The 27,290-nt window shown below is 48.8% G+C and overlaps 1 pseudogene; it reads right to left on the bottom strand.

Moving 5' to 3' along the window:
* The window catches only part of LOC119944200, a 39,544-nt pseudogene that overhangs the window by 6,373 nt on the left and 5,881 nt on the right, over positions 1–27,290 (bottom strand).

Genomic DNA, 27,290 nt, shown 5'->3' on the forward strand with positions numbered 1-27,290 from the left:
TCCTTACCATTGGCTTTAAAGCTCTCAATCAGCCCTCCCTTTCCTAGCTCACTTTACTGCTTTCCCACTTCAACCCAGCCCACACACTTCACCGCTCTTGCGCCAACCTACTCACTGTACCTCCATCTCGTCTTTCTCATCACCAACTCTGCAGCGTGCGGCAGGACTGACACAGAAGCAGAATGAATCAGAAAACAGGAAGCTCCTGGGAGAAATTGTAAAATGCATTGACGTCATACAAGCAAGTCCCTCCAAGTTTTTTCAAGTGAATATAGTTTGATAAAAAGAATACCAGAATTTACCAAGATATAAAAATGGAGAGTACTCATTTGCGGAAAATTTTGGCGATATTTTGGTATTTGACACAGTTTCCATTTGTGGACAGGAGCAAATACCTTTATCTGTATATATAATTTTAAATGCTCCTATCAGCATTTAAGCATGGTATAGTAAGAAGCGGTATAACATAGTGGAGAGACCAAGGGCCTGGGAGTAAGAAGGTCATGGGTTCTAATCCCGGCCCCACCACTTGTCTGCTGTGTGACCTTGGGCAAGTCACTTCACTTCTCTGGGCCTCAGTCACCTCATCTGTAAACTGGGGATTGAAACTGTAAGCTCCACATGGAACAGGGACTGTATCCAACTTGATTTGCCTGTATCCACCCCAGCACTTAGTAGAGTGCCTGGCACATAGTAAGTGCTTAACAAATACCACAATTATGATTATTGTTGTTATCATCTTGCATGTCTATGTGTATTTACCAGGCATTTATCTAATCAGTGGTATTTAGCATTTTTCTAAATCAGTGGTATTTACTGAGCTCTTACTCTGTGCAGAACATTATGCTAAGCACTTGGGGGAGTACAATACAACAGAGTTGGTAGGCATGTTCCCTGTCCACAAAGAGCTCACCTTCCAAAGGGGGACTAGATTATAACCCATTACTCCCATAATATAGAGATAGTTGGACTGAAACTTGATGGAAAAATAGCACCATTCTACCTTGGGACAATGGTTTAAAAATTTAGGGGATATAATCAATTTTCTCTTTTTGACAAGGCTTTGGGAGATGCAAGTTCTCAAGCTCTACTGTTCTCCATCCTCCCATCTCTACTCCATCCTAATCCTCCTCGACCTCTCAGCTAGCTTCGATACTGTCGACCACCCCTTTCTCCTGGAAACAACCAACATCGGCTTCACTGACACTGTCCTATCCTGGTTCTCTTCTTATCTCTCTGGCTGCCCATCCTCAGTCTCTTTCATGGGCTTCTCCTCTGCCTCCCACCCCCTAACTGTAGGGTTCCCTCAAGGTTCAGTTCTGGGTCCCTTTCTATTCTCCAACTACACCCACTCCCTTGGAGAACTCATTTGCTCCGATGGCTTCAACTACCACCTCTACAAAGATGGCACCCAAATGGACATCTCCAGCCCTATTCTCTCTCCCTCTCTGCAGATTCACATTTCCTCCTGCCTTCAAGACATCTCTGCCTGGTTGTCCTCCCAACACCTCAAACTTAACATGTACAAAACAGAGCTCCTTATCTTCCCTCCCAAGCCCTGTCCTCCCCGTGACTTTCCCATCATGTAGATGGCACCACCATCCTTCCTGTCTCACAAGCCCATAACCGTGGCATTATCATTGACTCCTCTCTCTCATTCAACCCACATATTCAACCCATCATTAAATCCTGTTGGTCCCACTTTCACAACATCGCTAAAATCTGCCCTTTCCTCTCCATCCAAAATGCTATCAAGTTAAATGTAATTATTCATCCTATTCCTCCTGGATTACTGCATCAGCCTCCCCGCTGATCTCCCTGCTCACTGTCTCTCCCCACTCCAGTTCATACTGCACTCCACTGCCACAATCATTTTTCTACAGAATCGCTCAGGACATGTTTCCCCACTCAAGAAATGCCAGTGGTTGCCCATCCACCTCCACATCCAACAAAAACTCCTCACCATTGGCTCTAAAGTACTAGATCACTTTGCCCCCTCCTACCTCACCTCGCTACTCTCCTACTACAACCCCATCCACACACTTCGTTCCTCTAATGCTAACCTTCTCACCTTCAAATCTCGATCTTGTCTCTCTCGCCGCCGACCTTTCGCCCACATCCTACCTCTGGCCTGGAATGCCCTTCCTCCTCGTATCAGGCAGATAATTGCTCCCCTCACTTCAAAGCCTTATTGAAGGCCCACCTCCTCCAAGAAACCTTCCCCGGCTAAACCCTCCTCTCCTCTTCTCCCACTCCCTTCTAGGTCTCCCTGACTTGCTCCCTTCATTCATCCCCTGTCTCCAGACTTCCAGGCCCTCAATCCCCACCAGGTCACATCCTCCCAGTACCCCCAGCTTCCCCACCACCCTCTTTCATTCAACTTTATTTATTGAGTGCTTACTGTGTGTACAGTAATGTACTAAGCACTTGGGAGACTATCACATAACAATGAACAGACATATTCCCTGCCCAGAAGGAGCTGGCTTCCATCTCCAGACCTCCAGTCCCACAGCCCCTGACATGGCACATCCTCCCACCTCCCATTTCCACTTCCATCCTCACAGCTCCCACAGGGCTTCTGTACCAATTGACTCACACCCCTCACCATTCCCGCCACTATCTCAGCATTTCCTTTTCCACATATCCCTTTTACCTTTCTCTTCCTCCTCCTACCTGGAATGTCTGCCTGCCTGTCCAGACTGGAAGCTCCTTGAGGGCCAGGACCATGTCTACTGTTGTCCTCTCCCAAGCGCGTAGTAAAGTGCTTGGCATACCATAGACTGGAAGCTCCTTGAGGGGAGGGATTGTTTCTTTTAACTCAATAGTGCTCTCCCAAGCACTCAATGCACTGCTCTACATAGAAATGGCACTCAGAGTCTCTCATTGATTGATTGGTTTGTTAGTTGGTTGGTTAGTTGGTTGTTTGAACGCCCAGAAGAAATTATATCTCCAGAGCACCAAGTCCTTCGAGTTGGAGATGATTTTCTCAGCCTTCTGCTCTCCACAGGCTCCTGACGTGGGGTCCAGTACCTTTTCTGGACATTGAGAGTGATCTCACCTCTCCTAAACCTGGTGACATAGCTGTAGGCCATTAGGCATTAGCGGGGTCACGTCCCTTTTAGCATGTCCCTGTCTCTTTGTATTTATCTAAGCAGCATGGTGTAATGGCTAGAGCATTGGCCTAGGAGTCAGAAGGTTGTGGGTTCTAATCCCGGATCTGCCACTTGTCTGCTGTGTGACTTTGCACAAGTCACTTCACTTTTCTGGGCCTCATTTGCCTCATCTGTAAAATGAGGATTAAGACTGTGAGCCCAGTGTTGGACAGGGACTGTGTCCAAACTGATTTCCTCGTGTCCACCCCAGCACTTAGAACTGTGCCTCACACAGAGTAAGCACTTAACAAATACCACAATTATTATTATTATTATTATTATTATTATTATTATTATTATTATTATTATTATCATTGTTATGTATAAATTCAAGGTGACACTACGGTACTATCCCAAGCATTTAGTACAGCGCTCTGCACATAGTAAGTGCTAAATAAATACCATTTATCCAATGTGTCCAAAAATTTCCAGACCCTGTGATACAAGGCATGCATATGTGACTTTTCCACAAATTTTATGTTAGAGACCTTTATTTAAGATGCTAAGAAGTGGTAGCATCTGAAAAAATCCTTCATTTCAACTGAAATTTTCAAGTATCCCATATAGTTGAAGATTTGGGGATTTTCCGTTAGCCCAACCTCAGATTGGTACCATGTTTAGAGAAGCAGCGTGGCTCAGTGGAAAGAGCCCGGGCTTTGGAGTCAGAGGTCATGGGTTCAAATCTCAGCTCCGCCAATTGTCAGCTGTGTCACTTTGGGTAAGTCACTCAATTTCTCTGTGCCTCAGTTACCTCATTTGGAAAATGGAGATTGACTGTGAGCCCCCTGTGGGACAACTTGACCACATTGTAACCTCCCCAGCGCTGAGAACAGTGCTTTGCACATAGTAAGTACTTCATAAATTCATTCTCAATCTCTTTTGCAGGCTCCTCCTCCCCCTCCCATCCCCTTACTGTAGGGGTTCCCCAAGGTTCAGTGCTTGGTCCCCTTCTGTTCTCGATCTACACACACTCCCTTGATGACCTCATTCGCTCCCATGGCTTCAACTACCATCTCTACACTGATGACACCCAGATCTACATCTCTGCCCCTGCTCTCTCCCCCTCCCTCCAGGCTCGCATCTCCTCCTGCCTTCAGGACATCTCCATCTGGATGTCTGCCCACCACCTAAAACTCAACATGTTGAAGACTGAACTCCTTGTCTTCCCTCCCAAACCCTGCCCTCTCCCTGACTTTCCCATCTCTGTTGACGGCACTACCATCCTTCCCATCTCACAAGCCCACAAGCTTGGTGTCATCCTCGACTCCGCTCTCTCATTCACCCCTCACATCCAAGCCGTCACCAAAACCTGCCGGTCTCAGCTCCGCAACATTGCCAAGATCTGCCCTTTCCTCTCCATCCAAACCACTACCCTGCTCGTTCAAGCTCTCATCCTAGCCCGTCTGGACTACTGTATCAGCCTTCTCTCTGATCTCCCATCCTCATGTCTCTCCCCACTTCAATCCATACTTCATGCTGCTGCCCGGATTTTCTTTGTCCAGAAACACTCTGGACATGTTACTCCCCTCCTCAAAAATCTCCAGTGGCTACCAATCAATCTGCGCATCAGGCAGAAACTCCTCACCCTGGGCTTCAAGGCTCTCCATCACCTCGCCCCCTCCTACCTCACCTCCCTTCATCAATCATCAATCGTATTTATTGAGCGCTTACTATGTGCAGAGCACTGTACCTCCCTTCTCTCCTTCTCCAGCCCAGCCCGCACCCTCCGCTCCTCCGCCGCTAATCTCCTCACGGTGCCTCGTTCTCGCCTGTCCCGCCATTGACCCCCGGCCCACGTCATCCCCCGGGCCTGGAATGCCCTCCCTCTGCTCATCCGCCAAGCTAGCTCTCTTCCTCCTTCAAGGCCCCACTGAGAGCTCACCTCCTCCAGGAGGCCTTCCCAGGCTGAGCCCCTTCCTTCCTCTCCCCCTCGTCCCCCTCTCCATCCCCCCCATCTTACCTCCTTCTCTTCCCCACAGCACCTGTATATATGTATATATGTTTGTACATATTTATTACTCTATTTATTTATTTATTTTACTTGTACATATCTATTCTATTTATTTTATTTTGTTAGTATGTTTGGTTTTGTTCTCCGTCTCCCCCTTTTAGACTGTGAACCCACTGTTGGGTAGGGACCGTCTCTATATGTTGCCAACTTGTACTTCCCAAGCGCTTAGTACAGTGCTCTGCACACAGTAAGCACTCAATTAATACGATTGATTGATAAATGCCATTATTATTATTATTATTATTATTATTATTATTATTATTATTATTATTATCATTATGAAGTTTGTAAGTGCAGCCTGGGACTGGGGTGGATAGGTTTCTATGCACAAACACACACACACATACACACATATGTGGACCTGAGTCTGAACGTTCCCATGGACTTGTGCCCGGGTGGGGGCAAGTGCAGTTGGTTGCCACTGGAAAACTTGGTCTGTCCTCGTGTGCTGGCCAGGTTGGACCCTGGGGCCTTGGGAGGGGTAAGGAGAAGGAGCCCACGGAGTTTGAGGGTCCCAAGCCCAGCTGGAGGGGGGCAGGACAGACGGATGGATGGATGGAGGCGGGGGGCGGGGGTGGGAAGGCCACATTCTCCCAGGGTGGTGCCAGGATAATAATAATATCCCAGACTTCCCAGACTGAGCCCCCTTTTTCCTCTCCTCCTCCCCATCCCCCCTGCCCTACCTCCTTCCCCTCTCCACAGCACCTGTATATAGGCTTGTACAGATTTATTTCTCTATTTATTTTACTTGTACATATTTACTATTCTATTTATTTTGTTAATGATGTGCATCTAGCTCTATTTCTATTTATTCTGATGACTTGACACCTGTCCACATGTTTTGTTTTGTTATCTGTCTCCCCCTTCTGGACTGTGAGCCCGTTGTTCATTCATTTATTCATTCAATTGTATTTATTGAGCGCTTACTGTGTGCAGAGCACTGTACTCAGCGCTTGGGAAGTGCAAGTTGGCAACATATTGATATGGTCTCTACCCAACAGCGGGCTCACAGTCTAGAAGGGGGAGATAGACAACAAAACAAAACATGTTAATAAAATAGAATAAATATGTACAAGTAAAATAAATAAATAAATAGAGCATTAGATACGTACAAACATATATACATATATACAGGTGCTGTGGGGAGGGGAAGGAGGTAAGGTGGGGGGGGATGGGGAGGGGGAGGAGAGAAGAGGGAGGAGGGGGCTCAGTCTGGGAAGGCCTCCTGGAGGAGGTGAGCTCTCAGTAGGACTTTGATGGGAGGAAGAGGGCTAGCTTGGGGGATGTGCGAAGGGAGGGCATTCCAGACCAGGAGGAGGATGTGGGCCGGGGGTCGATGGCGGGACAGGTGAGAACGAGGCACGGTGAGGAGATTAGCAGCGGAGGAGTGGAGGGTGCGGGCTAGACTGTAGAAGGAGAGAAGGGAGGTGAGGTAGGAGGAGGCGAGGTGATGGACAGCCTTGAAGCCGAGCGTGAGGAGTTTTTGCCTGATGCATAGGTTGATTGGTAGCCACTGGAGATTTTTGAGGAGGGGAGTAACATGCCCAGAGAGTTTCTGCACAAAGACTATCCAGGCAGCGGTGTAAAGTATGGATTGAAGTGGGGAGAGAAACGAGGATGGGAGATTGGAGAGGAGGCTGATGCAGTAATCCAGTCAGGACAGGATGAGAGATTAAACGAGGAGGGTAGCGGTTTGGATGGAGTGGCAAGGGTGGATCTTGGTGATGTTGTGGAGGTGAAACTGGCAGGTTTTGGTGATGGATTGGATGTGAGGGGTGAACGAGAGAGCGGAGTCGAGGATGTCACCAAGGTTGCGGGCTTGTGAGACGGGAAGGATGGTAGTGCCATCAACAGTAATGGGAAAGTCAGGGAGAGGGCAGGGTTTGGAAGGGAAGATAAGGAGTTCAGTCTCGGACATGTTGAGTTTTAGATGGCGGGCAGACATCCAGATGGAGATGTCCTGAAGGCAGGAGGAAATGCGAGCCTGGAGGGAGGGAGAGAGAGCAGGGGCAGAGATGTAGATTTGGGTGTCATCAGCGTAGAGATGATAGTTGAAGCCGTGGGAGCGAATGAGTTCACCAAGGTTGTGAGTGTAGATAGTAGGGGACCGAGAAGGGGACTGAGAACTGAGCCTTGGGGAACCCCTACAGTAAGGGGATGGGAGGGGGAGGAGGAGCCTGCAAAAGAGACTGAGAATGAATGGCCGGAGAGATGAGAGGAGAACCAGGAGAGGACGGAGTCTGTGAAGCCAAGGTCGGATAGCGTGTTGAGGAGAAGGGGGTGGTCCACAGTGTCGAAGGCAGCTGAGAGGTCCAGGAGGATTAGGATAGAGTAGGAGCCATTGGATTTGGCAAGCAGGAGGTCATCGGTGACCTTTGAGAGGGCAGTTTCCGTGGAATGTAGGGGACGGTCAAGGAGAGAGTTGGCGTTGAGGAATTCGAGGCAGCGCATGTAGACGACCGTGGGTAGGGACCGTCTCTATTATGTTGACAACTTGTTCTTCCCAACGCTTAATACAGTGCTCTGCACACAGTAAGTGCTCAATAAATATGATTGAATGAATGAATGAATGAATAATAATCATAATAATGATGGTATTTGTTAAGTGCTTACTATGTGCAAGGCACTGTTCCAAGTGCTGGATTAGATACAAGATAATCGTGTTGGACCCAGCCCCTGCCCACATAGGGCTCAGGGTCTTAATCCCCATTTTACAGATGAGGGAACTGAGGCCCAGAGAAGTGAAGTGAGTTCACCCAGCAGACAGATGGCAGAGGTCCTTCTGAATCCCAGGCCTGGTCTTATTCCAGTAGGCCATGCTGCCTTCAAGCCCCATCTGCAGCCCTGCTCTAGCTTCCCTTCTGGCCGCCCTCCAGCCCCCTCTGCACCGCCCCCCCCGACTTCCTCTCCCCCACGACCTGGCCCTCTCTCGACCCCCGCTTTGTCCCACCGTCCAGTTCCCCTCTCACCCCCCTGGCTCCATTCATTCATTCATTCAATCGAATTTATTGAGCACTTACTGTGTGCGCAGCACTGTACTAAGCGCTTGGGAAGTACAAATCATCAACATATAGAGATGGTCCCTACCCAACAACGGGCTCACAGTCTCTACCTCTCCTCTGGCCCCTCTCCGGTCCCCTTGTCTGCCCCCGCCCCGGGCACCACCTCCTGTCTCGCCATGGTCTGGGTTTTGGAGAAGAGCAGGGGCCGCCCAGCCCGAGCTGAGGCCCTTCTGACCGGGCCAAGCTCACCTTGCCTCTGGACCAGGGTGGAAGCCAGTGCCCACCAGCCTGCCAGCCTGCCAACCTGTCAGCTGGCCCAGAACCAGAGATTGAAGCCCAGGGACCCAGCGTCCCAGCTCAGAGACTGGGGGAACTGGGGGAGCGAGACAGGTGTCTCCCCCCTGGGTTCCTGGAGAGGGGGGCAGGATGCCACCCCGCTCTCTCCCCTCCAACCTTCACATGTGCCTGTCCCGCCATCGACCCCCGGCCCACGTCATCCCCCGGGCCTGGAACGCCCTCCCTCTGCCCATCCGCCAAGCTAGCTCTCTTCCTCCCTTCAAGGCCCTACTAAGAGCTCACCTCCTCCAGGAGGCCTTCCCACACTGAGCCCCTTCCTTCCTCTCCTCCTCGTCCCCCTCTCCATCCCCCCATCTTACCTCCTTCCCTTCCCCACAGCACCTGTATATATGTATATATGTTTGTACGTATTTATTACTCTATTTATTTATTTATTTTACTTGTACATATCTATTTATTTTATTTTGTTAGTATGTTTGGTTTTGTCTCCCCCTTTTAGACTGTGAGCCCACTGTTGGGTAGGGACTGTCTCTATATGTTGCCAATTTGTACTTCCCAAGTGCTTAGTACAGTGCTCTGCACACAGTAAGCGCTCAATAAATATGATTGATTGATTGATGATTGATGATGATGATGTGCCACCCCCACTCCTCCTCCCCACCACTTCCTGCTCTGCCTGATTGCCCGAAGGGTGGATGGAGCCCCAGGCCTGCTCTGACTGACCTGCTCAGTGCATCTGTACCCAATGGATGCTCAATAAATAATAATAATAATAATAATAATAATAATGGCATTTATTAAGCGTTTACTATGTGCAAAGCACTGTTCTAAGCGCTGGGGAGGTTGCAAGGTGATCAGGTTGTCCCACAGGGGGCTCACAGTCTTCATCCCCATTTTACAGATGAGGTAACTGAAGCACAGAGAAGTGAAGTGACTTGCCCGAAGTCACACAGCTGACAATTGGCGGAGCCAGGATTTGAACCCATGAACTCTGACTCCAAAGCCCGGGCTCTTTCCACTGAGCCATGCTGCTTCCGCGTGGTGGATCGAGCCCGGGCCTGGGAGTCAGGAGGTCATGGGTTCTAATCCCGGCGCTGCCACTTGTCTGTTGTGTGGACCTGGGCAAGCCACTTCACTTCTCCGGGCCTCACTTACCTCAGCTGTAAAATGGGGATGGAGACTGTCAGCTCCACGTGGGACAGGGACTGTGTCCAACCCGATTTGCTTGTATTTACCCCAGCGCTTAATACAGTGCCTAACACAGAGTAAGCACTTAACAAATACCATTATTATTTGCTGCACATCACACCCAATGGAAACTCAATGAATTCCATTTACTGCCCATCGCACACACTGAGTGCTCAAGAAATACCATTTCCTTCCAGTTCTTTATGCCTCCTTAAATCCCAGCTCCCCCAACAAGCTTTGGACTCTCTCCTGAACCAAATCATTCCTTCAGTTGTCTCGAGCCCACACCACCTTACTTCCACCCTCTTCAGCACTCAGGCAGAGATGCCTGCTCAATTTATTTATTTTGAGCCCTTGTGGTACAAATTTTCATTCTGGTCTACCCAGTTGGAGTATAAATTCCTTGCGGGCAAGTACCTATGTCACTTTTTTATTCTGTTCTTTTTAAATGCCTAGTGCCGAGTACCACACCAAGTGGACACTCAATAAATGCAACTACTACCACGATGATGACGACAATGACTACTACTACTGAGCCCGTTGTTGGGTAGGGACCGTCTCTATATGTTGCCAACCTATACTTTCCAAGTGCATAGTACAGTGCTCTGCACACAGTAAGCACTGAATAAATACGATTGAATGAATGAATGGCCTAGCGGATAGAGCACGGGCCCAGGAGACAGAAGGTCATGGGTTCTAATCCCAGCTCCTCCAACAAGCCTTCCTTGATAACTCTCTCCTCAAACATATCATTCCTTCTGCTGTCTCTAGCCCTCACCACCTTACTTACACCCTCAATCAATCAATCAATCGTATTTATTGAGAGCTTACTGTGTGCAGAGCACCCTCCTTCGCACTCATGCAGAGATGCCTGCTCAATTTATTTATTTTGAGCCACTTGTCTGCTGTGTGGCCTTGGGTAAGTCACTTCACTTCTCTGGGCCTCAGTTACCTCATCTGTAAAATGGGAATTGGGACCGTGAGCCGCACATGGGACAGGGACTGTGTCCAATTGCATTTGCTTGTATCCTCCCCAGCGGTTAGTACAGTGCCTGGCACGTAGTAAGCACTTAACAAATACCACAATTATTATTATTATTACAACTACTACCGCTTGTGCTTCTCTCTGCCCTAAGAGCCTGCCCCTGTGGAACTAGTACCTCCAGTCTCCTTCTGTGTGACCACAACCCATCAACCAGTGGTATTTATTAAGTTCCTACTGAGTGCAGAGCACTGTACTAAGTGCCAGAGAGAGAGCCCAGAAGCAAAATGCTCTGCGCTTCCTGACCCTCAAGAAGCTTAGCATCTAGTTAGCATCCAGCATGGGGAGACAGTCAGGCACTTTCTTGAGGGTAGGGATCTTGCCTTGAACTCTCCTAAGTATTTACTCACAGTAGAAGCTCAGTTAGTGCCACAGATTGGTGAATTATTTATGAAAGGAGAGAACAAGCTGGCTGTGGGCAGGGAATGAGCTTACCACATGGAGATGAAGCGTGGCTCAGTGGAAAGAGCCCGAGCTTTGGAGTCAGAGGTCATGGGTTCAAATCCTGGTTCTGCCAATTGTCAGCTGTGTGACTTTGGGCAAGTCACTTGACTTCCCTGGGCCTCAGTTCCCTCATCTGTAAAATGGGGATTAAGACTGTGAGCCCTCTGTGGGACAACCTGATCACCTTGTAACCTCCCCAGCGCTTAGAACAGTGTTTGCATGTAGTAAGCGCTTAATAAATGCCATCATTATTATTATTATTACCAGTTCTTGGTTGGTAGCACTTAACCCAAGCACAGTACAGTACTCTGCATGCAGTAAATGCTTAATAAATATGGTACAAGAAACAAGGAAATGGCAGGATGCAGTACAACCATGTCAGGAGGAAATCACGGAATAAGTGATTCTATGTATGGATTTACATATGAGAAGCAGCGTGTCTCAGTGGAAAAAGCACGGGCTCGGGAGTCAGAAGTCATGGGTTCAAATCCCAGCTCTGCCAATTAATAATAATGATGGTATTTGTTAAGTGCTTACTATGTACCATCCCCCTCATCTTACCTCCTTCCCTTCCCCAGAGCACCTGTATATATGTATATATGTTTGTACATATTTATTACTCTATTTATTTATTTATGTATTTTACTTGTACATATCTATTCTATTTATTTTATTTTGTTAGTATGTTTGGTTTTGTTCTCTGTCTCCCCCTTTTAGACTGTGAGCCCACTACTGGGTAGGGACTGTCTCTATATGTTGCCAACTTGTACTTCCCAAGCACTCAGTACAGTGCTCTGCACACAGTAAGCACTCAATAAATACAATTGATGATGATGATGTACCAAGCACTGTTCTAAGTGCTGGGGGTGGGGGTTACAAGGTAATCAGATTGTCCCACATGGGGCTCACAGCCTTAATCCCCATTTTACAGATGAGGACACTGAGGCCCAGAGAAGTGAAGTGACTTGCCCAAAGTCACACAGCTGACAATCGGTAGAGCCGGAATTTGAACCCATGACCTCTGACTTCAAAGCCCGTGCTCTTTCTACCAAGCCACACTGTTTCTCGTGGTCAGCTGTGTCAGCTGTGTGATTTTGGGCAAGTCACTTAACTTCTCTGTGCCTCAGTTACCTCATCTGTAAGATGGGGATTAAGTCTGTGAGCCTCATGTGGGACAACCTGATCGCTTTGTATACTACCCAGCGGTTAGAACAGTGCTTTGCACATAGTAAGCACTTAACAAATGCCATCATTATTATTATTATTAGTTAAGGGCCCACATGTGCCGGGTGCTAGAAGATGGGAGCCACATGGATGCTGGGCTGAAGGGACAGGGCTTCTGGGTTCATTCATTCATTCATTCATTCAATCGTACTTATTGAGCACTTACTGTGTGCAGAGCACTGTACTAAGCTCTCGGGAAGTGCAAAATGGCAACAGATAGAGATGGTCCCTACCCAACAGTGGGTTCACAGTCTAGAAGGGGGAGACAGACAACAAAACAAAACGAGTAGACAGTTGTCAATACCATTAAAATAAGTAGAATTATAGCTATATACATGTCATTAATAATGTAAATAGAGTAATAAGTATGTACAAATATACACAAGTGCTGTGGGGAGCGGAAGGTGGTAGGGCAGAGGGAGGGAGGGGGTGATGGGGAGGGAAAAGGAAGAGAGGAAAAAGTGGGGGCTTGGTCTGGGAAGACCTCCTGGAGGAGGTGAGCGCTCAGTAGGGCTTTGAAGGGAGGAAACTTGGAGGACGTGAGGAGGGAGGGCATTCCAGGCCAAGGGAAGGACGTGGGCCGGGGGTTGACGGCGGGACAGGTGAGAACAAGGCCCAGTGAGGAGGTTAGCAGCAGAGGAGCGGAGGGTGTGGGCTGGGCTGGAGAAGGAGAGAAGGGAGGTGAGGTAGGAGGGGGCGAGGTGATGGAGGGCTTTGAAGCTGAGAGGGTTTGAAGGGTTTTGAAGGCTCTTGCCAACGTCTCCCCCTTCTAGACTGTGAGCCTGTTGTTGGGTAGGGACTGTCTCTATATGTTGCCAACCTGTACTTCCCCAAGTGCTTAGTACAGTGCTCTGCACACAGTAAGCACTCAATAAATATGAATGAATGAATGAATGAATGAATGGATGGTTGAAGGGAATTTGAAGGGTTGAGGGGATGGAGTGTTGGGCTGACGGGACAGGGGTGCTGGGTGCTGGAGCCCAGATTCTCCCCCTGGCTGGGAGGAGGTTTACACTTTCAAAGGGGCAAGATATTATATAAAGTAAGTCACCCAAGGGCTTTGGGTGTTGGGTTGGTGTTTTATCAGGGCAGTGTGGCTTAGTGGAGAGATCCCAGGCTTGGGAGTCAGAGGTCGTGGGTTTTAATCCCGACTCCCCCACCTGTCAGCTGTGTGACTCTGGGCAAGTCACTTAACTTCTCTGTGCCTCGGTTACCTCATCTGTAAGATGGGGATGAAGACTGTGAGCCCCACATGGAACAACCTGATTACCTTGTAACCGCTCCAGTGCTTAGACCAGTGCTCTGCACATAGTAAGCGCTTAATAAATGCTATCATTATTACCCCAGTGCTTAGAACAGTGCTTGGCACATAGTGAGCACTTAACAAAAATCATCAAAAAAAAATTAATCTGTGTCCTTGACGGGGCCCTGTTGGTTGAACTTGTGTCAGGCGCTGGGGCTGGGGAGGCCAGTTGGCAGGATTGTCTTCCCGGTGGTTAGTCAGTTGATGTCAAATGTTTTTGTTGCGCATCATTTCCTCCTGCCAACGCTTCCTGGAGTGGCCAGATTTGTTGGCATGTGAGAAGCAATGTTGGCACCCTGCAGAGGCCCGAGTCCTGGGGGGCTCCCCAGTTCAGCTGGATTAGGGAAATCAGGCCCGTGAGGCGCGGGCAGGAGAACATGGGGCATGAGTCGGGGCGTGGCGTGAGCAGTATGGCCTAGTGCCTGGAGCCTGGGCCTGGGAACCAGAAGGACCTGGGCTCTGTTCCCGGCTCTGCCACGTGTCTGCTGGGTGACTTTGGGCTGGTCACTTCACCTCTCTGGGCCTCAATTACCTCATCTGTAAAATGGGGATTAAGACTGTGAGCCCAATGTGGTAAACTCGTGCTCTAGATCATAAACTCGTTCTGGGCAGGAAATGTTTCTGTTTACTGTTATGTTGTAGTTTAGTCCCTTTTAGACTGTGAGCCCACTGTTGGGCAGGGACTGTCTCTGTATGTTGCCAACTTGTACTTCCCAAGCGCTTAGTACAGTGCTCTGCACACAGTAAGCGCTCAATAAACACGATTGATTGATTGATTGTACCCTCCCGAGCATTTAGTAGGGTGCTCTGCACTCGGAAAGCATTCAATAAATCCGACTGAATGAATGAACCAATGGGATGGGGTGCTGGAAGGAGTTGGGAGGGCAAGATCATCCCGAGGTCCATCATCCTGAGCTCCCCAGAGCCTTTTGGCCTTGGCTCTGCCTTGGTCTCCTGAGTGACCTTGAACAAGTCACTTCCTTCTTGGGACCTGTCCCATTTTAATAACAATAATAATAATAATAATAATAATAATAATAATAATAATAGTATTTGTTAAGTGCTTACTATGTGCCAAGCACTGTTCTAAGCACTGGGTGGGGGGGATACAAGGTGATCAAGGTTGTCCCACGTGGGGCTCACAGTCTTTGTCCCCATTTTACAGATGAGGGAACTGAGGCCCAGAGAAGTTAAATGACTTGCCCAAGGTCACACAGCTGACAAGTGGTGGAGTCGGGATTCAAACCCATGACCTCTGACTCCCAAGCCCAGGCTCTTTCCACTGAGCCACACTGCAAGCGCCATGTGTGATAGCAACTGTTTCTGATCTCAAAAACTTGATCTTACCCCACTGCTTGGCACACAGAAAGCATTTAATAAGTGTGCCAATTATTAGGTATACATCTATAAATTATATATTATTTACTTATATCAATTTCTGCCTTCCCCCTCTAGACTGTAAGATCATTGTGGACGGGGGACTTGTCTACCAACTCTATTATACTCTCCCAAACACTTAGTACAGTGTTCTACACACAGTAAGCTCTCAATAAATAGCATTGATGTTGATGTTGATGATTAAATTCAGTCCCTCAGGCTTAGGCATAGACTGCACATCTACTGTGTGCAGAACATTGGACTAAGCACTTGGGTGGGAACAATGGAAGGAGAAAATGTGATAACCACTCAGTCAGTGGCATGAATACTTACTTTGTGCCAAATCATAATAATTTGTTCGTCATTTACTATGTCAGGCACTGTTCTAAGCCCTGGGGTGGATGGATACAAGCTAATCAGGTTGAACACAGTCCGTCCCACGTGGGGCTCACAGTCTCAATCCCCATTTTACAAATGAGATAACTGAGATACAGAGAAGCGAAGTGACTTGCCCAAGGTCACACAGAAGATGTGGCTTCTAGCTTCCAGACCTGGGCTCCATCCACTAGGCCACACTGCTCTTGGCCACGCTGCTTCTCTTCATTCAGCAGAACACTCCACTAAGCAGCTGGGAGATTACAGTAGAGTTAGTAGACATGATCCCTGCCCTCAATGATAGTTACAATCATTTTGGTATTTGTCAAGCATTGCACTAAACCCTGAGGTGGACACAAGATCATCAGGATGGACAGAATCTCTGGTCCACATGGGGTTCACAGTCCAAGTAGGAAGGAGAACAGATTTTGAATCCCCATTTTCAGATGAGGAAACCGGGCCCCGGAGAAATGAAGTGATTTTCACAAGGTCGCAGAGCCAGAATTATGAATCGATCAATCACTCAATCAGTGGTATTTATTAAGTGCTTATTATGTGCTTATTATCTTGTATCTACCTCAGCGCTTAGAACAGTGCTGGGCACATAGTAAGCGCTTAACAAATACCAGCATTATTTGGGACCTGTCCCATTTTACAAATGAGGATAATAATAATAATAATGGTGGTATTTGTTAAGTGCTTATTATGTGCCAAGCACTGTTCTAAGCACTGGAGGGTTACAAGGTAACCAAGGTTGTCCCACGTGGGGCTCACAGCTGACAAGTGATGGAGCTAGGATTTGAACCCACGACCTCTGACTCCCAAGCCCGAGTTCTTCCCTCTGACCCATGCTGCTTCCCATTATTATGTGCAGAGCACTGTACTGAGTGCTTTGGAGAGGATGATACAGCAGAGTTGTTAGAAAGGTGCAGACCTCAGATCTTCTGTCACTCAGGCATGTGATCTTTCCACTTGTCCACATTGCTTCTCTAAGGTGATGCCCCAGGGAACGTGGGACAGGACAAAAGAGTCGGTGGACACAGTCCCTGCCCTCAGGGAGCTCTCAGTCTAATGAAGGAAACCAACACTGAAATAAATTACAGGTAGGAAAAGCAGCAAAATTTAAAGATCAATCCACCAATCAGTCAATGGAATTTATTGAGTGCTTATTACATGCAGAGCACTGTACTAAGCATTTGGAAGAGTAAAATACAGCAGAATTAGCAAACGTTCCTTGCCCATAGTGAACTTACAGACTAGAGGGGGAGACAAAGATATGGATAAAATTGCTGTGGAACAGAGAGAAGTGGATACTATGAAGCAGTGTAGCTCAGTGGAAAGAGCAGGAGCTTTGGAGTCAGTGGTCATGGGTTCAAATTCCAGCTCAACCAATTGTCAGATGTGAGACTTTGGGCAAGTCAGTTAACTTCTCTGTGCCTCAGTTGCCTCATCTGTAAAATGGGGACTAAGACTGAGAGCCCCCCCGTGGGACAACCTGATCACCTTGTAACCTCCCCAGCGCTTAGAAACTGCCCTCTCAAAGGTCACCAATGACCTCCTGCTTGCCAAATCCAACAGCTCCTACTCTATCCTAATCCTCCTCGACCTCTCAGCTGCCTTGGACACTGTGGACCACCCCCTTCTCCTAAACACGCTATCAATCCTTGGCTTCACAGACTCTGTCCTCTCCTGGTTCTCCTCATCTCTCCGGCCATTCATTCTCAGTCTCCTTTGCGGTCTCCTCCTCCCCCTCCCATCCCCTTACTGTAGGGGTTCCTCAAGGCTCAGTTCTTGGTCCCCTTCTGTTATCTATCTACACTCACTCCCTTGATGAACTCATTTGCTCCCACGGCTTCAACTATCATCTCTACGCTGATGACACCCAAATCTACATCTCCGCCCCTGCTCTCTCTCCCTCCCTTCAGGCTCGGGTCACCTCCTGCCTTCAGGACAACTCCATCTGGATGTCTGCCCACCATCTAAAACTCAATATGTCCAAGACTGAACTCCTTATCTTCCCTCCCAAACCCTGCCCTCTCCTGACTTTCCCATCACTGTTGACGGCACTACCATCCTTCCCATCTCACAAGCCCGCAACCTTGGTGTCATCCTTGACTCTGCTCTCTCATTCACCCCTCACATCCAATCCATCACCAAAACCTGCCGATCTCACCTCCGCAACATTGCCAAGATCCGCCCTTTCCTCTCCATCCAAACCGCTACCCTGCTCATTCAAGCTCTCATCCTATCCCGACTGGATTACTGCATCAGCCTCCTCTCTGATCTCCCATCCTCCTGTCTCTCCCTACTTCAGTCTATACTTCACTCTGCTGCCAGGATCATCTTTGTCCAGAAACGCTCTGGGCATGTTACTCCCCTCCTCAAAAATCTCCAGTGGCTACCCATCAACCTACGCATCAGACAAAAACTCCTCACTCTCGGCTTCAAGGCTCTCCATCACCTCACCCCCTCCTACCTCACCTGGCCCCCTCCTACGTCACCTCCCTTCTTTCCTTCTACAGCCCAGCCTGCACCCTTCACTCCTCTGATGCTAACCTCCTCACTGTGCCTCGTTCTCACCTGTCCTGCTGTCGACCCCTGGCCAGCATCCTCCCCCTGGCCTGGAATGCCCTCCCTCCGCACATCCACCAAGCTAACTCTCTTCTTCCCTTCAAAGCCCTACTGAGAGCTCACCTCATCTAGGAGGCCTTCCCAAACTGAGCCCCCTCCTTTCTCTCCCCCTCCTCCCCCTCTCCATCCCCCCGCCTTACTTCCTTCCCTTCCCCACAGCACCTGTATATATGTATATATGCTTGTACATATTTATTACTCTATTTATTTATTTATTTATTTATTTTACTTGTACATATCTATTCTATTTATTTTATTTTGTTAATATGCTTCGTTTTGTTCTCTGTCTCCCCCTTCTAGACTGTGAGCCCACTGTTGGGTAGGGACTGTCTCTATATGTTGCCAACTTGTACTTCCCAAGCGCTTAGTACAGTGCTCTGCACACAGTAAGTGCTCAATAAATATGATTGATTGATTGATTGATTGATTGTCTGTCTCCCCCTTCTAGACTGTGAACCCACAGTTGGGTAGGGACTGTCTCAATATGTTGCCAACTTGTACTTCCCAAGCACTTAGTACAGTGCTCTGCACACAGTAAGCGCTCAATAAATGCGATTGAATGAATGAATGAATGAACAGTGCTTTGCACATAGTAAGTGCTCAATAAATGCCATCATTATTATTATTATTACCCAAGTGTTCAAGTGACAGCAAAAGGGTTCTAATCCCGGCTCCTCCACCTCTCTGCTGTGTGGCATTGGGCAAGGCACTTCACTTCTCTGGGTCTCAGTTTCCTCAATAGTGAAATGGGGCTAATACTGTAAACTCCATGCGGGACAGGGACCGCGTCCAACCCGATTCATTGTATCCACCCCAGCACTTAGTACAGTGCCTGGTGCATAGTAAGCACTTAACAAATACTCCACTTATTATTATTAAGATGAGGAGAGCAGTGGTGTGAAGGGGGTGGGAGGGAAGGTGAGGGCAAAGGGTCGACAAGGAGACAGAGGAGACGGAGTGACCGAACAGGGACGGATGACGGCAGCGCTGACTCCGGCAGATGGCCGGGTGGACCAGGTGACCCGACGAGGTGACGCAGGGCCACCGTGGCCACTGCCAAGGACAATCTTGTGGTCACGGAGCTAATCCCGGGCCCCGCCCTGCTGGAAGCAGCAACAGCAGAGGAGTCAAAGGCCGCAAGTCGGGCAGGGCCGCAGAGCGGCCCTCTGGTTACCAGCCTGCCCCCTGAAGCAGTGGCCTGCTCCACCCCAGCCCGGCAGAATGTGCAGGATTTCTCATGCCCCTGCTTCCATCTTCCCTCCACCCCCTGCACCCCTGACCTGGTGGTACCTCCTCCTCTGCACCCCTGCTCCCCGGGGTTAGAGGTGGAGGGGCTTCCTGGGATAGGGGGCAGGGAGATGTTGGGACAGGGAATGGCGGGGATGGGATGTCAGAATGGGGTGGGTGGCGGGACGGGTGGAGGGTGGGATGGGAGCTGGGGTGAGTGAAGGGCAGGATGGGGAATGGGATGGGTGGATTGTAGGGGAGGCAGGACGGGTAGAGGGCAGAATGAGGGAAGGGGTGAGTAGATCATAGGGGAGGTGAGATGGATGGAAAGAAAAATGGGAGATAATAATGGCATTTATTAAGCATTTCTATGTGCAAAGCACTGTTCTAGGCGCTGGGGAGGTTACAAGGTGATCAGGTTGCCCCATGGGGGGCTCACGGTCTTAATCCCTATTTTACAGATGAGGGAACTGAGGTACAGAGAAGTTAAGTGACTTGCCCAAAGTCACACAGCTGACAAGTGGAGGAGTCAGGATTTGAACCTATGACCTCTGACTCCAAAGCCCATGCTCTCCAAAGCCCAGACTGAGCCCCTTCCTTCCTTTCCCCCTCGTCCCCTCTCCATCCCCCCATCTTACCTCCTTCCCTTCCCCACAGCACGTGTATATATGTATATATGTTTGTACATATTTATTACTCTATTTATTTATTTATTTATTTTACCTGCACATATCTACTCTATTTATTTTATTTTGTTAGTATGTTTGGTTTTGTTCCCTGTCTCCCCCTTCTGGACTGTGAGCCCACTGTTGGGTAGGGACTGTCTCTATATGTTGCCAACTTGTACTTCCCAAGCGCTTAGTACAGTGCTCTGCACACAGTAAGTGCTCAATAAATACGATTGATTGATTGATTGATTGATTTCCACTGAGCCACGCTGCTTCATGATGGGGTGGTGGATTGTAGGGGAGGCAGATGGGTGGAGGGCAGGATTGGGGATGGGGTGGGTGGATTGAAGGCAAGGAGAGATGGAGGGAAGGTGGGCCTGGGGGACAGGAGATCGATGATGGAGGGTGGTTCATTCATTCATTCAATCGTATTTATTGAGTGCTTACTGTGTGTAGAGCACTGTACTAAGCGCTTGGGAAGTACGAGTCAGCAACATATAGAGATTGTCCCTACCCAACAACAGGCTCACAGTCTAGAAGGGGGAGACAGACAACAAAACAAAACATGTAGACAGGTGTCAAAACCATCAGAATAAATAGAATTATAGCTATATGCACTTCATTAACAAAATAGAGTAGTGAATGTGTACAAGTAAAATAAATAGAGTAATAAATCTGTACAAATACATATAAGTGCTGTGGGGAGGGGAAGGAGGGAGGGCAAAGAGGGGGATGGGGAGGAGGAAAGGAAAAATGGAGCTCAGTCTGGGAAGGCCTCTTGGAGGGGGTGAGTTCTCAGTAGGACTTTGAAGGGAGGAAGAGAGCTAGTTTGGTGGATGTGTGGAAGGAGGGCATTCCAGGCCAGGGGAAGGATGTGGGCTGGGGGTCGATGACAGAACAGGCGAGAATGAAGCCCAGTGAGGAGGTTAGTGGCAGAGGAGTGGAGGGTGCGGGCTGGGCTGTAGAAGGAAAGAAGTGAGTTGAGGTAGGAGGGGGCGAGGTGATCGAGAGCCTTGAAGCCAAGAGTGAGGAGTTTTTGCTTAATTCGTAGGTTGACAGGCAACCACTGGAGATTTTTGAGGAGGGGAGTGACATGCCCAGAACGTTTCTGTACAAAGATAATCCGGGTAGCAGAGTGAAGTATAGACTGAAGAGGGGAGAGACAGTAGGAAGGGAGATCAGAGAGGAGGCTGATGCATGGTGGTGGTAGTGGAAGGTAGTGGTGTGGCGGGGGAGAGGCGGGCTCTCTGGGCTCTGGAGGGCAGCAGGCAGGGCCGCCATCAAGGGTGGGCTCAGCTGAGCCAGGGACTACGCCGGGGCCTGGCCTGGCTCTCCTCCTCACCATATACAGGTCCTGAGCCAGCACGGCTGGACGACGGTTCCCGGGAGGGGAGGGAACGACTCCTGTGCTGGAAGGATCTGCTCCCCCCTGGGTGATTATTATTATTATTATTATTATTATTATTATTATTATTATTATTATGTTATTCGTTAAGCACTTACTATGTGCCTCACGCTGTTCTAAGCACTGGGGTAGATACAACGTAATCAGGTTGTCTCACGTGGGGCTCACAGTCTTAAACCCCATTTTGCAGATGAGGTCACTGAGGCACAGAGAAGTTAAGGGGCTTGTCCAAGATCACACAGCAGACAAGTGGCAGGGCAGGGATTAGAACCCACATCCCCTGACTCCCAAGCCCCTGCTCTCGCCACTAAGCCATGCTGCTTCTTGCTCAGCACTCAGGGGGCCTCACCACTCAGACCCCGAGTGCAGGTGGTCAGGAGGGACTGCCTGTCCCCTGCTGTGGAATCCCCTAGGACCAGCCAGGTGACCCTCCCCAAGTTTGTACATATTCATTACTCTATTTATTTATTTGTTTATTTATTTTACTTGTACATATCTATTCTATTTATTTTATTTTGTTAGTATGTTTGGTTTTGTTCTCTGTCTCCCCCTTTTAGACTGTGAGCCCACTGTTGGGTAGGGACTGTCTCTATATGTTGCCAACTTGCACTTCCCAAGCGCTTAGTACAGTGCTCTGCACATAGTAAGTGCTCAATAAATGCGATTGATTGATTGATTGGCCACTGGCCATCAACATCCTCTAGCTAGGGGCTGATGGGAAATTCCAGCCTCCAACACTCTGCTCCCCCATCCTGGCTCAGCCTGGGATTGCCCCCTGGCCCCTGCCAGTCCAATAGTATTCAATCAATCGATCAGCTTATTGAGCACTTACTGTGTGAAGAGCGCTGTACTATGTGCTTAGGAGAGTACACTACAACAGAATCTGCAGACATGTTCCCTGTCCATAACGACCTTACTGTTTAGGAGGGGAGACCCCTCCTACCATCTGTCCCGTCTCATAGGCCCACAACCTTGGTGTCATCCTCAACTCCGCTCTCTCGTTCACTCCTCACATCCAAGCCGTCACCAAAACCTGCCGGTCTCAGCTCCGCAACATTGCCAAGATCCGCCCTTTCCTCTCCATCCACACCGCTACCCTGCTCATTTAAGCTCTCATCCTATCTCAGCCTCCTCTCTGATCTCCCATCCTCGTGTCTCTCCCCACTTCAATCCATACTTCATGCTGCTGCCCAGATTGTCTTTGTCCAGAAATGCTCTGGGCATGTTACTCCCCTCCTCAAAAATCTCCAGTGGCTACCAATCAATCTGCGCATCAGGCAGAAACTCCTCACCCTGGGCTTCAAGGCTGTCCATCACCTTGCCCCCCTACTACTACTACCTTGGGTTCCCCAAGGTTCAGTGCTTGGTCCCCTTCTGTTCTCAATCTACACTCACTCCCTTGGTGACCTCATTCGCTCCCATGGCTTCAACTATCATCTCTACGCTGATGACACCCAGATCTACATCTCTGCCCCTGCTCTCTCCCCCTCCCTCCAGGCTCGCATCTCCTCCTGCCTTCAGGAAATCTCCATCTGGATGTCAGCCCGCCACCTAAAGCTCAACATGTCGAAGACTGAGCTCCTTGTCTTCCCTCCCAAACCTTGTCCTCTCCCTGACTTTCCCATCTCTGTTGATGGCACTACCATCCTTCCCGTCTCACAAGCCCGCAACCTTGGAGTCATCCTCGACTCCGCTCTCTCATTCACCCCTCACATCCAAGCCGTCACCAAAACCTGCCGGTCTCAGCTCCGCAACATTGCCAAGATCCGCCCTTTCCTCTCCATCCAAACCGCTACCCTGCTAATTCAAGCTCTCATCCTATCCCGTCTGGACTACTGCACTAGCCTTCTCTCTGATCTCCCATCCTCGTGTCTCTCTCCACTTCAATCCATACTTCATGCTGCTGCCCGGATTATCTTTGTCCAGAAATGCTCTGGGCATATTACTCCCCTCCTCAAAAACCTCCAATGGCTACCGATCAATCTGCGCATCAGGCAGAAACTCCTCACCCTGGGCTTCAAGGCTGTCCATCCATCACCTCGCCCCCTCCTACCTCACCTCCCTTCTCTCCTTCTACTGCCCAGCCCGCACCCTCCGCTCCTCCACCGCTGATCTCCTCACCGTACCTCGCTCTCGCCTGTCCCGCCATCGACCCCCGGCCCACGTCATCCCCCGGGCCTGGAATGCCCTCCCTCTGCCCATCCGCCAAGCTAGCTCTCTTCCTCCCTTCAAGGCCCTGCTGAGAGCTCACCTCCTCCAGGAGGCCTTCCCAGACTGAGCCCCCTCCTTCCTCTCCCCCTCGTCCCCCTCTCCACCCCCCCGCCTTACCTCCTTCCCTTCCCCACAGCAACTGTATCAGCATGCTCACAGTCTAGAAGGGGGAGACAGACAACAAAACAAAACATATTAACAAAATAAAATAAATAGAATAAATATGTACAAGTTGGGTAATAATTATGTACAAACATATATACATATATACAGGTGCGGTGGGGAGGGGAAGGCGGTAAGGCGTGGGGGTGGGGAGGGGGAGAGGAAGGAGGGGCCTCAGTCGGGGCCCCCTCAGTATTGCTGTACCGTGCCCTCCCAAGCAGTACTCTGTACACAGTAGGTACTCAATAAATATTGAATGGAGCTCAGGAATGGAAAGATCCGCCCAATCAGGTCTATCCCGTTATAGGTCTGCCCATCTGCCCAGCCCACAGCCGCCAACTGAGGCAGCCTGGCTCCTGGCTCCAGCTCGGTGGGCTGACAATAATAATAACAATAATAATAATAATAATAATAATAATAATGGTATTTGTTAAGCGCTTACTATGTGCAAAGCACTGTTCTAAGCACTGGGGGGATACAAGGTGATCAGGTTGTCCCACATCGGGTTCACAGTCTTAATCCCCATTTTCCAGACGATGCATCAATCAATGGTATTATTATGCACTTACTATGTGCAGAGCACTCTACTTAGTTCTTGGGAGAGATGGTAGATCCAATCCTTGCCCATAAAGGAATTTACAATCTGGTTTTGGGTGGGGGGGGCCAGAGGTTAAAATTGAGAAGCAGAGTGATGATGATGATGATGGTATTTGTCAAGCGCTTACTATGTGCCAAGCACTGTTCTAAGCACTGTGATAGATACAAGGATATCAGGTTGTCCCAAGTGGGGCTCACTGTCTTAATTACCCATTTTACAGATGAGGTAACTGAGGCACCAAGAAGCTAAGTGACTTCCCCAAAGGCAAACAGCTGACAAGTGGTAGAGTCAATAATGGTCTAGTGGATAGAGGACAGGCCTGGGAGTCAGGAGGACCTGAGTTCTAATGCCACTCTACCACTTGTCCCCTATATAACCATGGGCAAGTCACTTAACTCCTCTGTGCCTTAGTTGCCTCATCTGTAAAATGGGGATTAAGAGCCCGTTGTTGGGTAGGGATTGTCTCTATCTGTTGCTGAATTGTACTTTCCAAGTGCTTAGTACAGTGCTCTGCACACAGTAAATGCTCCATAACTATGACTGAATAAATGAATGACCGGGATCGGGTCCAATCTGAATGGCACATAGTAAGCACTTAACAAAAACCACAGTTATTATTCCTAGAGCCTAGTACAGTGCCTGGCACATAAAAATCACTTCACAAATACCACAATTGTTATTACTATCACTATTAGGGGCAGCCACAGTGTACAGGGATATGGACATAAGCACTGTGGGGCTGGGGGTGGGGTGAGCATCAAAGTGCTTAAGGGGAACAGACCCATTTGCGATGTAGAAGAGGGGGGAATATGGTGGGGAAATAAGAGGTTAGTCAGGAAAGACATCTTGGAGGAGATGGGATTTTAGGAGGACTTTGAAAATGAGGAGAGGGCTGTGTCTGACAGATATGAAAGAGGAGGGAGTTAAGGCATTCATTCATTCATTCATTCAATCGTATTTATTGAGTGCTTACTGTGTGCAGAGCACTGTACTAAGCGCTTGGGAAGTACAAGTTGGCAACAAGTTGGCAGAAGGGAAGATGTGGCCAAAGGGTCAACGGTGAGATGGATGAGATTGAGTTATAGTAAATTCATTCATTCATTCATTCATATTTATTGAGCGCTTACTGTGTGCAGAGCACTGTACTAAGCACTTGGGAAGTACAAATTGGCAACATATAGAGATGATCCCTACCCAACAGCAGGCTCACAGTCTAGAAGGGGGAGACAGACAACAAAACAAAACATATTAACAAGATATAATAAATAGAATAAATATGTACAAGTAAAACAAATAAATAGAGTAATAAATATGTACAAACATATATACATATATACAGGTGATACATAACCCAGGCCTGTGTTCAGTCCATTAGACTACAACTGTTTACATAGGATGAGTAGAACTGATGCAGCAGGGGGGAGAAACTTCCTAAATAAAAACCTATGTTTTCCTACAAGCAAACACTAAAATTTGAAAAAGACATGGAATCATCAACGTACTCAGTAGCCACCTAAAAGGCAAACACTTCGGGCGTGTTGACTTGTTTCCAGGTGACTCACCCGTAACCAATAATCATCCACAGTCCATATCCTTAGTACGGTCCAAGCGCTTAGTACAGTGCTCTGCACATCGTAAGCGCTCAATAAATACGATTGATGATATCCTGCTGGCAAAATCACTTGAGGCTGCTAAGAGGTAAGAGCCAGCGCTATCAAATTCAATGCTTGTAATTCCTGCATTACTGCCGGCAAAGGAGTCCTTTAACTCGCACCTATCTCCAAATACTTCCTAAAGTTTAACCCTCCTGTCCATGCCTCCTGTTGCCAATAACCTGGAACTGGGATTGAACTGCACAGCATTCACCTCTCCGTCATGTGCATTAAAATAGTACGCTGCTTTTGTGGGCACCCTCACTTCTTTCCTGGAACCAGGACGTGCACCCGTGTTATCTTGGGGGACAGGAGAGGAAGACATAGAACGTCTCCCGAAGATATTAGTGAGAGAATCCAGCCTGCTGGAAGAGTCGCTTAGTGGTCATTCGACTGGAGGCTCGTGCCGGAGATGTCTCCTCGGCTGGGTCCGTCACTTCATCCACGAGCAGCGTGGCTCAGTGGAGAAGAGCCCGGGCTTTGGAGTCAGAGGTCATGGGTTCAAACCCCAGCTCCGCCAATTCTCAGCTGTGTGACTTTGGGCAAGTCACTTAACTTCTCTGTGCCTCAGTTGCCTCATCTGTAAAATGGGGATTGAGACTGTGAGCCCCGCGTGGGACAACCTGATCACCTTGTGACATCCCCAGCGCTTAGAACAGTGCTTTGCACATAGTAAGCGCTTAATAAATGCCATCATCATCATCATCATCATCACGAGCACTTCAATATCATCCTCCTGTTCGACAGGAAGTGGTTCCTTTGCAGCTTCCGCTAGCTCTTTCTGAAGCTTGGCTTGCTGTCTCCTTGAGTCCTTTTTATTTTCCGCATTTAAGCGATTGGCTTCCTGGGCCTTCTCTGCCACCCAACGGGTGACCAGCTCTCGGTTGTCTTCAGTAGTTTTCCTCAGCTTCTCTTCCAAAGCTGGGAACGTGATCTGCAGGGCGTCATACTCATCCTTTAGGGTCTGGTTTGCTCTTTCATGGTCCTGCAGCTTGTTGCGAAGCTCCTGGCACTCTGTCTCTAATTCGGCGATCTTCCGCAAATATTATGAGGAGCAGCATGGCTCAGTGGAAAGAGCACTGGCTTTGGAGTCAGAGGTCATGGGTTCAAATCCCGGCTCTGCCTATTGTCAGCTGTGTGACTTTGGGCAAGTCACTTCACTTCTCTGGGCCTCAGTTACCTCATCTGTAAAATGGGGATGAAGACTGTGAGCCCCCGGTGGGACAACCTGATCACCTTGTAACCTCCCCAGCACTTAGAACAGTGCTTTGCACATAGTAAGCACTTAATAAATGTCATTATTGTTATTATTATTAAATAT

Source organism: Tachyglossus aculeatus, chromosome 2 (assembly GCF_015852505.1).
Source record: "Tachyglossus aculeatus isolate mTacAcu1 chromosome 2, mTacAcu1.pri, whole genome shotgun sequence".
Classification (NCBI taxonomy): Eukaryota; Metazoa; Chordata; class Mammalia; order Monotremata; family Tachyglossidae; genus Tachyglossus; species Tachyglossus aculeatus.